The following is a 15,007-nucleotide window of genomic DNA, read 5'->3' on the forward strand; positions in this document are numbered from 1 at the left end:
CTCCTTTCCCCTGGGCCCCAGTTTCCACAAGGTTGTGTTTGTGTCCTCCAAGAGTCTGTCTCCCCCAGTCCTGTGGAAGTTCTGTAATCAAATCCCACTGGCCTTCAAAGTCAGATTCCCTGGGGATTCCCAGTCCCTTTGCTGGATCCCCAAGCTGGGAAACCCGATGTGAGGCTCAGAATGGTCACAACAGTGGGAGACTTTCTCTGGTATTACTGTTCTCCAGTTTGTGGGTCACCCATCTGGCAGGTTTAGGACTGGATTTTATCATGTCTGCACCCCTCCTACTGTCTCTTCTTTGTCTTCGGAAGTGGGTTCCAGCATCCTTTTGATGGTTCTTCAACAGCTACTTTCAGTTTTGGTGCTTTCTTTCAGGAGGAGATGAGCACGTTACAATCTTCAGAAGTTTCACACATATGATTTTATATAATCCCTTCTTAATAACACATTTTTTCCTCCTACCCCTATATTACCCCTCTCTTCCCCACTGGTAGCGGGGCTAGGTTGTTCTCTATGTCTGTGAGTCTACTTTTTTGTTTTATTCACAAGTTTATTGTAATTTTAAGATTCCACATACAAGTGATAACATATAGTATGTCTTTGTCTGACTTATTTCACTTAGTTTAACACCCTCCAAATCCATCCATGTTGCTGCAGATGGGAAAATTTCATTCTTTTTTTTATGACTGAATAGTATTCCACTGTGGGCTTCCCAGGTGGCTCAGTGGTATAGAGTCCGCCTGCCAATGGCAGACATGCAGGTTCAATCCCTGGGTCCGGAAGACCCCTTGGAGGAAGAAATGGCAACCCACTCTTGTATTCTTGCTTGGATGACCCCATGGACAGAGGAGCCTGTCAGGCTACAGTCTATGGGGTTGCAAAGAGCCAGACAGGACTTAGTGACTGACAGCAGGCCCACCCATGAGTATTCCGTTGTGTGTGTGTATGTGTGTGTGTGTGTATGTATATATACCCATTTCTTTATCCATTTATCTGTTGATAGACACTTAGATAGATCCTTTTCTTTTTCTTTTTCTTTTTTTAGTTTTTTGGCCACTCCGTATGATATGTAGGATCTTAGTTCCCTGATCAGGGATCGAAACCTCACCCCCTGCAGTGGAGACTCAAAGTCTCAGCCACTAGACTGCTTGGGAAGTCACCATATCTTGACAGTTGCAAATAATGCTATTATTATACACTGGGATGCATGTATCTTTTCAAATTAGTACTTTTTTTTTTTTTCCCCCAAGACATATAACCAGAAGTGGAATTGCTGGGTCATATGGTAGTTCTATTTTTAGTTTTTCTGAGAAACCTCCATACTGCTTTCCACAGTGGCTGCACCAGTTTGTTTTTGAGTGTCTTTCTGTCTGCAGTGCAGTTAGAGCATGAATCTTGGTGTCAAATCCCAGGTCTATGGGTACAAAGTGCAGACAGACCACTGATTATCTCTCAGTCCTTAAGCAAGTTTATTAACCTCTAGGCTTCAGTTCCTGTATCTATAAAATGGGGCTAATAAATAGAACTTACCTTATAGGGCTGCTATGAGAATTAAATACAACAGCAACTATAAAATCTTTACCATATTTCCTGACACAGAATAAATACTCAATACCTATTTTCACTACCTCTGTCACAAATAATGACCACTGAAGCATAATTTCTTTTTTGAAGCATAATTTTCAAAGTGGTAAAATCAAGCCTCTCATAGAGAAATAATAAAATTCACATGTTTATATAACTCACTAATTAAGGAAAGAATCAGTAAGATCTTACAACTTTTAAATGAGCATTGGACTTATAGAGAGTTATCTCTCCTGAGAGTCCCTTGGACTGCAAGGAGCTCAACCCTATATATTCACTAGAAGGACTGATGCAGAAACTCCAATACTTTGGCCACCTGAGGCAAAGAGCCAAATCCCTGATGCTGGGAAAGATTGAAGGCAAAAGGAGAAGAGGGCGACAGAGGATGAGATGGTTAGATAGCATCACCAACTCAATGGACATGAATTTGAGCAAACTCTTGGAGACAGTGGAGGGAAGTGCTGTGCTGCAGTCCATGGGGTCACAAAGACATGGACATGACTCAGTGACAACAACAACAAATTCTCTACTGGACAAAACTCATCTGCATTGCCTTGAACAGAAACAGTTTGTATCGCACATCAGACAGGAAGCATGTGCACCATCATCAGCCCTCTACAAGTTAATTTCCATCACTGCAGAGTTATAAAATGGCCCAGCAAAAGACGTGAAGGGTGTGAAGTTAGTTCCCTAGAGGATCAGACAGCCTGGAATCCTAGACAATGCAGAGCATTCCACTGAAAGAACATTCAGTGAGCCTTTGCCCACTTCAGTCTGTTATAGTTTTTCCTAGCACTGCAGTGCATGGCACACATCAGTTTGCTTTGCTAAACCTGTACCAGGCTGTGAGTTCCTTGAGATAGAGGGAATAACATGCAAAGTTGTTGAGCCCTTTTGATTTGAGTTGGGTAGAGAAAGAGAAAGCAACATTTCTCCTGGAGAAAAGCATCCAGAGAGACCTGTGTTGGCACCATGGTAGAAACGACAGGCAAGCACCTGTGAGACACAGACCATACACAAGGCCCTGGGTTAGACTAGGAGCATAGGAAAATGGAGGACAGCCAGTCTCTGTCTGATGAGGGCAATAATAGAAAACCAGTGCTTACAATACAGTGTGATGAGGACCCTAAAAATCCAAAAGGTGACCTTCGGGAACTCGAGTGAATTACCAGCAACATTTCCCAAGCCCTGGCCTGATAAAGAGATAAACACAGGAGATCCCTGTGAAGCCTATGCACAGCCTCAGAGAAATGAATAAAGAAGCATCTGTGTTCTATACCCACTGTTAGGCTCCCTCCCCTCCCTTCCTACCTTTTGGCTGAACTTCTGCTGGCAGACCTGTAGCTGTGGAGGATTAACATCCGAGTTATCTCAGATCTCTAGGAATGTAAGTCCTCATTACAGGCATAGGCAATCCTGTAGCACTCCCCACGTCTCACAGGCAACTAGCATGCTTGGAGTCATTGCTAAGAAATTGGTGTCCACCTGTGGAAAGATGGGATGTTGAAAGAGGGACTAGTCAACAACAAAATGCAGAAGACTTGTTTCCCCCTGGAATGTCTCTGCGAGGCATGGAAGATCTGACTATGCTTGTTATGTGACAGCACTTATTTGTTGAATCTATAAAAGAATGAATGAATAAATGAGTGAAGACTCCAGAGGAAGATCTGTTCAGAGTGAGGGGCTAGCCCACTGGCTGCCCGCACATGTCATCAGCAAGACTGGTGTCCTTGAAATACTAAAGGAATTAGTATTTAAGCATCAACCAACTGCTTTGATTTACTTTTGTCCTCACAGGACAATCCTTTGGCTTTCTATGTGCTCTTAGCTGCCTAACAGGAGACGGTACGCTGGCAGGAGGGTCTTCCTTATGGCTCAGTGGTAAAGAATCCATCTGCCAAAGCAGGAGATGCAGGTTACATCTGGGTCAAGAAGTTCCCATGGAGAAGGAAATGACAACCTACTCCAGTATTCTTGCCTGGAGAATACCATGGGCAGAGGAGCCTGGTGGGCTAACAGTCCATGGGGTCGCAAAAGAGTTGAACATGACTTAATGACTAAACAACAGCAAATGCTGGCAGGCACATTCAATCCAAGTGCACACCATGCTCCCCCTATGAATTCTGGCACATACATGAGCCTCAAATCTCTGTCAGGCTCCTCTCAGGCTCCATTCAACCCTGGGGGACAGACAAGAATAAACCACCGCAAGTTCACCAAGCTGCTGCCACCAGAGTCATCCTCCTGCACCACGGGCCTGATGACACCTCCCTCACCATCCCCATCTTTCGATTTTGCTCTGATCACTGAAGTGTTTCTCCAGACACTGTTGATGGGCTTCAGCCCTGGGAGGTGACTGACGCGGAGCCCAGACAGCTGGGCTCTTGGCAGCCCCCCGCCCCTCACATCCCACCTGGCTCAGCCCCGGCCTCAGGGTCAGGCCCCCAGGGACCCGAGCTTCCTGTGCTTCTCAGGAGGGAACAGACAGCGTGGGGCCCTGCTCAGGAGCAGCCACGGGAGTCAGCCCAGCCCACGGCCTGAAAGCTCACCCCGTCTGCTCCCACACCCGGCAACACCAACACATCTTCACCAGGCAGGATGGTGCAGGGGGCTCGGGGCTCGGGAATACCTGGGTTTGGAGCCTGGCCCTACCACTCACCGGCTGTGTGGCTCTGGGAAGACCACTTTGCTTCCCCGTGCCTCGGTTTCCCCACCTGTAAAATATGAATGACAATGGTCATATCAGCTGGAGTTCAGTGCAGGAAATAGGAACCACTTGAGGTGTTTTGAGCAAAGTGACTTGAGACGGGGCTAGATGCTTATGGGATGGTTGGATGGGGGAGGGGAGGAGGTAAGGAGATCTGCTCCCTCATCCCGGGCAGGAGAGGAAGGTGGGCAAATGGAGGTTGCTACTGGCAACCTGAGTTCTCAGTTCAGGATACACTGACTTGGCTGTGATCCAGGGAGCAGGCAGGGGCTCCGCTGCTGCTGCTAGGGGTGGGGACCGCACACGACACTGCTGCCAGAAAAGATGCCCATCTGTATGGCCCTGCTTGCCAGAAGGAAGCAGCCAAAGCAGCAGGAAGGCGGCCTCTGGTTCCCTTCCACCCTCCAAATCCCATGTGAGGGTCTCAGCGCTGGATCACAGTGTGCACCTACCTCCCAAAGAAATGAGTCTGCGAGGTGAGGCTTCAGGTTTCCGCTTCTAAAGGACAGGAAACGGAATGGATTCTGGGTGCTACTTAACCATGTGAGGATTAACCACATTTATGCCAGGAGGCACCCTCCCAGGTCCTGGGCTCTGGCAAGTGTTACAGTGGTTATGGCTACATGCCTGCCACGTGCAAGCACTGGGCCAGGCCCTGGAGATACGGCAGTGAGCAAGGCAGGGCCAGATCCCGGAGTAGTGAGGAGAGCCCAAGGGGAGCAAACGCCGGGATCACGAAGGCAAGGAGTCGATGCAAAAGTGTCCTATAAAGGCCTGGGGAGCCCAGGGAGCTGGGAGAGCGGGGAGGGGGCACCCAGGCCAGCACTGGTGGGGAGGGGAGAGAGGTAAGTGCCAGTTCCCAGTAGCAGCAGAGTCTCATATGACGCTTGAAGGAGAGCTAGAAATTAACCAGACTAAGCAGGAAGAAATAGAGTGTGTCTGTGTGTGCGTGTGTGTGTGTGTGTGTATGCTAATTTTCACCTGGAGGAAGCATGCTGCTGCTGCTAAGTCGCTTCAGTCGTGTCTGGCTCTGTGTGACCCCATAGACCCATAGACGGCTCCCCCGTCCCTGAGATTCTCCAGGCAAGAACACTGGAGTGGGTTGCCATTTCCTTCTCCAATGCATGAAAGTGGAAAGTGAAAGTGAAGTCACTCAGTTGTCTGACTCTTAGCAACACCATGGACTGCAGCCTACCAGGCTCCTCCATCCATGGGATTTTCCAGGCAAGAGTACTGGAGTGGGGTGCTATTGCCTTCTCCGGTGAGGAAGCAAATACATATACAAAACACTAGAAGATAAAAAAGAGTGCTTGGCATTTCCCACTAGTGGACAGTTAAGTCTGACCAGTGCCCAGAGTAGGGGTAGGGTGGGGCGTGTATAAGAAAGGAGAAGAAAGCAGGAGCATGGAGCTTTACATGTCATTTTTGGAAGAATTTGAGCTTTATCTTGTAGGCAATGGGGATGCCCGCTGTTGTTGTTTAGTTGCTGTGTCCAGCTCTTTCATGACCCATACACTGTAGCCTCCCAGGCTTCTCTGTCCATGGCATTTCCCAGGCAAGAATACTGGACTGGGTTGTCATTTTCTTCTCCAGGGGATCTTTCTGACCCGGGGATCAAGCCCACACCTCCTGCATTGGCAGGCATGCCACCAGGGAAGCGCAGTGGGTACACATAGTAGAGTTTAAGCAGGGAGAAGGGTCTCCCATTCTGGCTTCAGTAATATCACTTGGATGCATTTTGTGCAATCAGTTGGAAGCAGGGATTTCAGGTATGATGTTACAGTTGTCTGGGCTGGAAATAGGGCTGCCAAGAAGAGGACAACAGAAAAGGCTGGGCAGATTCAATCGCATTTACAAGGCAGAGTGAACGGAGTAGGGTGGGAGTGGGAACAGGGAGAAACCCAGGGTGGCTGCCAGGTTTCAGCAGCAGGCACACCCGGATGGGTGGGGCCCCCATCAACTCCTGGCACCTGGTCCTGGGTGGTGCCCACCTACAGGCTCCTGCCTGCAGACTGAGCTCACATAAAGCCCCTTCCCTCCCATCAACCTTAGTGGCTGCATGCAATTCAGTTCCAGCAACATTTATTAACCAGCTATTACGTGCTATGAACCAGGGAGGCATCTCCCCACCTCACCTAAGGGAGTTTTAACTGGATGTCCGAGAGACTTCAGAGCAGAGAGAAGGGGAAGGCTGTCCATACAAGTTACAATTCAGGAAAGCCCAAGTTCAGGCCATTTTCTCTTCGTCCTACCGCCAAAGGGACCTGATCCCTGACCTCTGACCCTCACACAGCCTTACACAGAGCTCCTGGGACCCCAGCTTCTATTGGGGCAGGCAATGGAGACAGATGCCACCCCTGGTCTCCTTCTCCTCTGAAAATTCTATGTTCCTTCTGCTGTGAGATTCTTGATGAAGGGACAGGCCCACCATCCAACAGACTCAGCATTTGGAATCAAGGCATTTCCCCAGAGGCTCTTGTCAACAGAGAGACATGAATCTGCTCCCGTCGTAACATGGTACCTTCTTAGTGTCAGGCGAGCGTATACTCCTCGGTTCTTGTCTCGTCACAAGGACTTGGAGTGACGGACAATAAAGCCCCCCCCTGCCACGTGCCACAGCGCTCGGGTCTCAGACGGACCATGTTATAGCTCTCAGGTCTTGAACGGACCGTGTTATAGCTCTTAGACAAATCAGTGTTACAGCTCAGTGTTACAGCTCTATTTTATTTAGAAGATAGCAGGAAAATCCATCTTCGAGGCGTGAGGGCACGTTGATCAAAGACTCGAAGAGAAGAGGGCTCCAGTGCGCTGGAGTGGGGGGTGGGGAGAGGGAGGGAGGGAGAGACACCTTTGGCTCCTCTTTTTGTATGTTTTTTCCTTGCCCCTGGGCCTGTCCTATGCAAATTGGGCTTAGGCTTGGGCGCTGTATTATCTGAAGTCCTATGCAAATTGGGCTTAGGCAGGAGTGCAGTACTATCTGAAGTCCTCACTCCAGTCCTCGGACCTTCCTTTGACCTTCCTCTGTTCTATTTTTGCGGGCTTTTCCCTTCCTTGTCTTTTAGCCACTGCCATTTTGGACTCCTTTTCCCTATTCTAACTACCTAACATTCCCCCCTCAAGAGATGGGAGGCCCAATTCTTTTCAGGATAGCTCTGAAGAGCCAACACAGCTTGACAGAGATTGTACTCCAAAACAGACAGGAGATAGATCTTCTGATCCCTGAACAAGGAGGGACTTGAGCCATCCTGGCGATGTGAATTTAGAATTGGCTAATGCCCCTACTAGTCCTTGTTATGCCATATTGATGCTGCTTATGATTGCTCCATGTATTATCAATTGTCTAACCTGTTTTGTCTCTGCTCAGGTCAACAAGCTACAACATGCAGTGCCAGTTCAACAAAGATACAAAACTACAGCCGACCATGGAAAATATCACTCACCCTTAGATGGACACCGCTATAAGGACTCTGAGGCCTGAGACTAGCAAGAGGGGGAGGCCCAATGCCCCTCGCCGTCCCAGTTCAGCAGGAAGTAGCCAGAAAGACCTCGATGCCCCTATTCCCAAAGAATTGGGCCTCCCATCTCTTGAGGGGGGAATGTTAGGTAGTTAGAATAGGGAAAAGGAGTCCAAAATGACGGTGGCTAAAAGACAAGGAAGGGAAAGCCCTCGAAAATAGAACAGAGGAAGGTCCGAGGACTGGAGTGAGGACTTCAGGTAGAACAGCACTCCTGCCTAAGCCCAATTTGCATAGGGCAGGCCCAGGGGGAAGAAAAAAAACATATAAAAAGAGGAGCCAAAGGGCTCTCTCTCCCTGCACGCTGGGGCGCTCTTCTCTTTGCGTCTTTGGATCGACGTGCCCTCACGCCTCAAAGATGGATTGGCCTGCTATCTTCTAAATAAAATAGAGCTGTAACACTGATTTCTCTAAGAGCTATAACATGGTCTGTCCAAGACCTGAGAGCTGTGACACGCCGAGGTGGGGGGGGGGGGGTGCTTTATTGTCCGTCACTCCAAATCCTTGTTATAACGAGACAAAGAACCGAGGAGCATACACTCGCCTGACATTAGCGACTCACTATCACAGTATGGTAGTGCAGGCAAATTACAGATTGGCTTTGGTCAGAGCCTAGAAGAGAGGCCTGGAGCCATCCATCCTACGTGGGTCTCGGCATTGGAAAATAACGACAGTGTTACCGAACTGAACTTGGGTCTGCTTGCTCATGGCATAGCAAAGCCAACTTACTAACTCCAAGTTGTGATGAAGGCAAGTACAGCATTTACTGCAGGGCCCAGCAAGGTGGAGAGGCGGCTTGAACACTCAAAAGATCCAAACTCCCAGATGGCTTTCATGGAAGTGTTTTTAAAGGCAACAGTTGGGGTGAAGGGCTGCAGGATGCAGCCTTGACTTTCTTCTGACTGGCTGGTGATGAGGTAACAGGGTGATATTTAAGGAATCTTAATCATCAGCCTTCTGGTTCCTACCAGTGTGGGTCTGCGTGATTGTGCTCAGCTTGACCTCCACCTGAGTAGGGGTCTCAGTTCCTGCAGAACTCAAAGATCTATGTCAGATTGCTATATATACCCCAGAACTCTGATTTATCACTCAACTATTGTCTCTTGGCTGCTTTTCCTTTATTTCAGCATTCCCTCACTTCCCTAGTCAGTAACTGCTTGAATCTACTCAGGCCTAGAAGACTAAGGCCTTTTCCTACAAACAAACGGAAAGGCTTTTTGTAGCTGGGAGACCCCTGCTAGGTTTCAGTTCACTTTTTTCTTTGATATCCTCAATCCTGAAGGGAACACATGTGGGACAAGAAAGGGAATAAAGTTTTGCATAGAAAGATTAAGCATAAACTCAGCAGAGGAACTCAGTTTTGTTTTTGTTTTTTTTTTGGGTGGGGGTCAGTTTCAATAGTAACAGCATTTGCTATTGATTTAGCATTCCACATTCCTAATTTCTAAATCTTCATAATTCTGCAATGTAATTATTGTCCCCATTTTGCAGATGCTGCAACTGAAATTAACTAATCTGCCATTTAGTTCACATGGCTGCTAGGTGGGCTGAGTGGAATTTCAACCAACCCAGGACTGATGCTAATGCCTTTTTTTTCTTTTTCTTTTTTTTTAAGATTTATTTATGGCTGTGCTGGGTCTTGATTGCTGTGCATGGGCCTTCTCCAGTTTCAGCAAGTAGGTGCTACTCTAGTTGCAATTTGCAGGCTTCTTATTGCAGCGGCTTCTCTTGCTGTTCTCATGGGCTCCAGAGTGAAGGCTTAGTCATTGTGGTGCATGGGCTCGGTTGCCCTGTGGCATGTGGTATCTTCCCAGACCAGGGGTCAGATCCATGTCCCCTACTCTAGCAGGCAGATTCTTTACCACTGAGCCACCAAGGAAGCCCGCTAATGCCTTCTTAATGACGACATGGTCATTAAGCCTTGCTCCCTGAACCAGCCAGGTTTCCACTACTCCCCAGGGTGGTCCCATCCCAGAAGGATGTTGTTCTCTCACATCTTCCTCATGGTTGTTTGGCTGGATCTAGAAATGAGGCGCCTAGAAAGATGAAGTGTACAGAGCCAGGGCCAGGCCGCTGGGGAGATGTCTGGAGCCTCACTCTTGTTCTCCCTCCCCCACAGGGTGTCTCCTGGCACCGCAAAGTCCTGCTCATCCAGAGGACACCTGTGACTTCCTATCCCTCCTCTTCCTTTGACTGAGACTTGCAGGACTGTCTCTTCTCTGCTCGGGGACACTGCCCGGGGCCTCAGCCTACCGGCCAGAGGCTCTCACCCCGGGCTTAATTTCCACTATAATGCTCTCAAATTCTGGGCTGAGACTCCAGGATACAGCCCACAGAGCACTTTCACAGGCAGGAGCTGTGACTGGTGGGATGGGGAGGAGCCTCCAGGTCCCCCTAGCTGTCCCCCCAACCCCCTTCACCCCCATGGCCCATAAGGGAGGAAAAATAACTTTCCTCCACTCTTCTGAGCTCTCAACTGAGACCTCTGTAAACAAAAAGATAAATAAACCAAAGTTTATTCACATATACTTGTGCACCAGGGAGATAACCAGGGGAAAAAAATTAACTCTCCCAAGGGGCCTAAGCTAGCAGTTTAAACACTACCTTCAGCCAAAAACAGAGGAAAGAAAGGTGAGGGCGGGTCAGGGAGGAAGCCAGTTCTGGGAGATTACCCGGAAAAGCAGAGTAAACAAGGGGAAGGTTTGTTATGTAGATTTAAGTAAACGCCCTTTCCACAGATTTTTATAATTCTGTGATTTATAGTCAACTTCTCCTCCCACTGAGGGAGACACCCTCACAAATGGAGATTTCTTTTATAAATGCACATCTCTGTCAAAGAGTCATTTCTACTGTTTTTCAGAAGCTTCCTTTGTCTGCAGTTTCTGAAAATAATCAGCTCAAAATAATCCTTCTGCCCTGGAGGCGTATTTGAGATGGCCTATTCTCCCACTCTTCATACCCTCCTCAAACCTGGGCTCCCTGCCACTGGTTTTAGGAGAAAAAAAAAAAGTTCTGGTCTAAAGTGAGGTCAGCGGGGTTTCTCAGGTCACAGACCTCAGCTGGGCTATGCCCTGGGGCACAAGTTAGTAACGCCAAGTCCCTGAGCAGCAGGAAGAGGCAGGACCCAGGGTCTGGCAGCGCTGTGGCATGCTAGCCTTAGGGGCCGAGCCGCCACCAGGAGGCTTGGTGGGGGAGGGGGGCGTCTGCAGACCCACGAGGAAGGCCCCAGTGTACAGTCCTGCTGGGCCAGACTGAGGGAGGCGTCCTCCACAGGCTCGCGGCCAGGCTCCTCCCTCCTCTTTCACACCCGGGGCTCCTCTGAGGGGGGCAAGTTCTGAGTCCTCACCAGCTGGATGTTGCTGCAGGTTCCCCTTCCTGTTTGTACCAGCCTCAGACCCCGGGGAAGCAGGAACAGCCCCTCTCCACGCCCTGCTCCCACTCTGCACTATATTCCTGGGGAAAACACACACCCACACCCTCTAACCTATATAGTCACGCCCAGCACAGCATAGGCAAACCACACACCCCTCAGTAAGCAGCAAACGCCCACCCCGCCCCCCGCAGGCAGCCCTGACGGAGACTCCCGTGAACTCCTCCTAGCCTGAAAGCCGGCTCTGTTTCCATTCGAATCTCACACCGACTGTCTTCAAGGCTTGACCACACAAGAAACCTGGACAGAGAGGCCAGTCTGTGGGTGGACAGGATGCTCTCCTCCACCCTAGTTTCCCCAGAAGGCCTCTCCCGGGTTACTCTCCTTTCCTGCCCCCAGCCCATCCAGGCACGCCCGGCCGCCGCCGCCGCCTAGATGAGGCAGTGTGTGGCGCCCTCGTGTGGGCAAGGGCGGCCCTGCAGCCCCACCGCCGGGATCCGGGGCTGCCCTCTTCCTGCACCCCCACTGCCCTCCTCCGGGAGCCCCTCCCTGGCTGTCCCACGGATGTCAGGGCGCCGCACCGCCCACGTCCACTATTCCAACTGGCCTGCCTCCAAGCTACAGTCCCTCCTCCTTTTACCTCTGAATGTTTTCTCACTTATATTTTAAAATTTAAAATTCTATGCATTTTAAAACCTAGAAGTGAAGTGAAAGTCGCTCAGTCATGTCCGACTCTTTGTGACCCAATGGACTACACAGTCCATGGAATTCTCCAGGCCAGAATACTAGAGTGGATAGCCTTTCCCTTCTTCAGGGGGTCATCCCAACCCAGGGGTCAAACCCAGGTCTCTCACCTTGCAGGCGAATTCTTTACCAACTGACTCACAAGGGAAGCCCAAGAATCCTGGAGTGGGTAGCCTATCCCTCCTCCAGCGGATCTTCCCAACCCAGGAATCAAACCGGGGTCTCCAAGACAGCTGTTAAAACCTAGACAGGTTAAAAAAGCAGAGACATCACTTTGCTGACAAAGGTCTGTCAACTACAGATTGGCACTTGCCAATATGGTTGCCGACCGAACAACTAGAGCATTCGCCATCTGCCTCGGCGGAGACTAAACCCTGCACTGAAGCTGTTGACCTTCAACACTCCCTGAGGGAGTTCAGGGTGGAGTAAGGCACTCTGTGCTCCAGGAATCTGGTGGGACAGGTCTTTAGATAGATGTTTTAGGAACAGATTTTATGATCCCAATCCTTGCATCTCCTCATATCTAGAAAAGCACTAAATCCCTTCATGGTGACATCAGGTCCTAGCAACAAATTTTTCATAAAATGAATGCTTCATGGTGTTGAACTCCCCCTTCACCAAAACCTCATATATTGACTTTCCCCCACTGCCGCTTTGGAGCATCTCTCAGAGCTATCTGAGATGCTGCCTCCCCAGCTGCAGTCCTCATTTTGCCCCAAATAAAACTTAACTCATAACTCTCAAGTTGTACATCTTTTTTTAGGTGACAGGTCTATGTAGTCAAAGCTATGGTTTCTCCAGTAGTCACGTACGGGTGTGAGAGCCGGACCACAAAAAAGGCAGACCACTGAAGAACTGATGCCTTTGAACTGTGGTGCTGGAGAAGACTCTTGGACAGCAAGGAGATCAAACCAGTCAATCCTAAAGGAAATCAACCCTGAATATTCATTGGAAGGGTTGATGCTGAAGCTAAAGCTTCAATACTTCAGTCACCTGATGAGAACGGCTGACTCAATGGAAAAGACCCTGATGCTGGGAAAGATTGAGGCAGGAGGAGAAGGGGATGACAGAGGATGAGATGGTTGGATGGCATCATCAACTCAATGGACATGAGTTTCAGCAAACTCTGGGAGATAGTGAAGGACAGGGAAGCCTGGCATGCTGCAGTCCATGGGGTCGCAAAGAGTTGGACATGACTGATTGAACAACAATGCATTTTAAAAGACATACGTAAGGAAATATTATTTGTAAAACATAATATAGTTAACACCCATAAGGCTGCAACCCAACAAGAGAGGTGAAATATCAACAACTTGCATCTTCGAGTTGCTCTTCATCCCATTCCCTTCTTTCTCCCCAAACAAGAAGTAACCACTGTCCCAAATTTCATATTTTCTCTTGCCTTTTTCAACCCCAATTTTCCTTTTTGTGGTAAAATGAAATTTACAAAATTAGCCATTTTAAAGTGTATATTTTGGGGCTTCCCTGGTGGTCTAGTGGCTAAGAATCCACCTTGCAATTCAAGGGACACCAGTTCAATCCCTGGTCCAGGAAGATTCCACATGCCTAGGAGCAACTAAGGCCATGCCCCACAACCACTGAGCCTGAGCCTATGCGCTAGAGCGGGCAAGTCGAAACTCGGAGCCTGCATGTCCTAGAGACTGTGCTCCGAAACGAGAGAAGGCACCGCAACCAGAAGCCTGTGCACTGCAGTGAAGACTAGAACCCCCGCACCCACCCACCCCCCCCGCAACTAGAGAAAACTCTGGCGGAGCAGCAAAGATCCAGCACAGCCAAAAAGAAAAATAAATTAAAAATAAATTTTTTTTTTTTTAAGTTCTATTGTTTCAGTTCTTGCATTTAGGTTCTTGATCCATTTCCAGTTGGCATCCTGTTAGGTTCTGCTAACAGGAAGTGCTGAAGAAAAATTAAAGGGTGGAGGAGTGGAGAAAAGACTACCTTTTATCTCCATCCCTGGTTCCTTCCAGTGATTCTCCAGTGGTGGCACTTAACCCCAGCCTCCTCCAGTCCTTTCTTCACTGCCCTCAAACCTCTCACTTCCTCTCAGAGGCAGCAGTGGGTGGTGTCCTGTCCTCGGAGTTCAGAGTTCCGCTTCCTTAGAGCTCTTCCTCCAAGCTCCTGGAAGTCTATAAAACCCTCTTCTTACCCTTTGTTTCTCCACCCCGAGCGGGAGCTGCTTTCTGACTTTTATTAAGGGACTAGTTCAGCACTCCCTCCTTCTTCTTTCAGCCCTCTGGGGCATCTGCTAACAACACCCTGTATTAACTTCTCTGATTGAAAGTGTAACTTCTGCTTTCCAGACCGGATCCCAGATGATACAGTGAATATGCCGTTATTTATTCACCCATTCACCTTTTGATAGATGCTGGGACTGTTTCTAATCCTACTACTGTTTCTATTTTCTACTTTTACTATTTCACTTTGAACAATGATACCAAGACTTTTTTTTTTTTTTGATACCAAGACATTTTGTATGTGTGTTCTGGTATACAGTCCTAACATTTCTCTATGTATATATAAGAAATAAGATGCTGGGTGTTAGGGTATACAAATGTCCCATTTAACAGGCAACTGTCAATCTGTTTCCTGTTTACACTGCACTGTATACAATAATATCCTGCTTATTCACATATCCAAATTCCACATATGCCTCTGTGTGTGTGCAGAGGGGCCCAGAGCCTGGGAGGTGAAAGAGGCTTTCATGGATCCCAGCCAACAGATAAATTTTTGTGTCCCTGGGGAAGCAAGAGACTAGCCCCACCTGAGGACGGCTCACTGGTGCTCTGCATGGAGATATCTTCCTTTGCACCCAGGTCTTGTGTTGATCAAAGGAGCATCACATATTTCCTCCTTATACGTAAGAAGGGGGAACAGGCACTGTGCAGCTGGTAACAATTTGACAAGAGCCCTTAACAAAGAATCCTGCTGCATTTAACAAATGCTCACTAAACATTAGTTTCCTTTTTTCTTGTTCCTCTCCTGCACTGAAGCCACTTCTCAAGAAAGTGAAAAGTGAAAAACTTGCAAACAAATCATAATTCTGATCTCCATCATTATGAACAGGGC

At 48.6% G+C, this 15,007-nt stretch overlaps 1 long non-coding RNA gene across 2 annotated transcripts in view; it reads right to left on the reverse strand.

The window, feature by feature from the left end:
- The window catches only part of LOC139033905 (uncharacterized), a 109,061-nt gene extending 102,329 nt beyond the window's left edge, over nt 1–6,732 (reverse strand). For both annotated transcript variants that reach the window (XR_011486389.1, XR_011486388.1), the window contains exons 1-3: nt 4,744–6,732; nt 4,244–4,298; nt 2,896–3,069 (exon numbers count right to left, since the gene is read on the reverse strand). This is a non-coding gene — a long non-coding RNA (uncharacterized lncRNA). The remainder of the gene's footprint in view (nt 1–2,895; nt 3,070–4,243; nt 4,299–4,743) is intronic.
- Nucleotides 6,733–15,007: the final 8,275 nt, after the last annotated feature.

Source organism: Odocoileus virginianus, unplaced genomic scaffold (assembly GCF_023699985.2).
Source record: "Odocoileus virginianus isolate 20LAN1187 ecotype Illinois unplaced genomic scaffold, Ovbor_1.2 Unplaced_Contig_8, whole genome shotgun sequence".
NCBI classification, from domain to species: domain Eukaryota; kingdom Metazoa; phylum Chordata; class Mammalia; order Artiodactyla; family Cervidae; genus Odocoileus; species Odocoileus virginianus.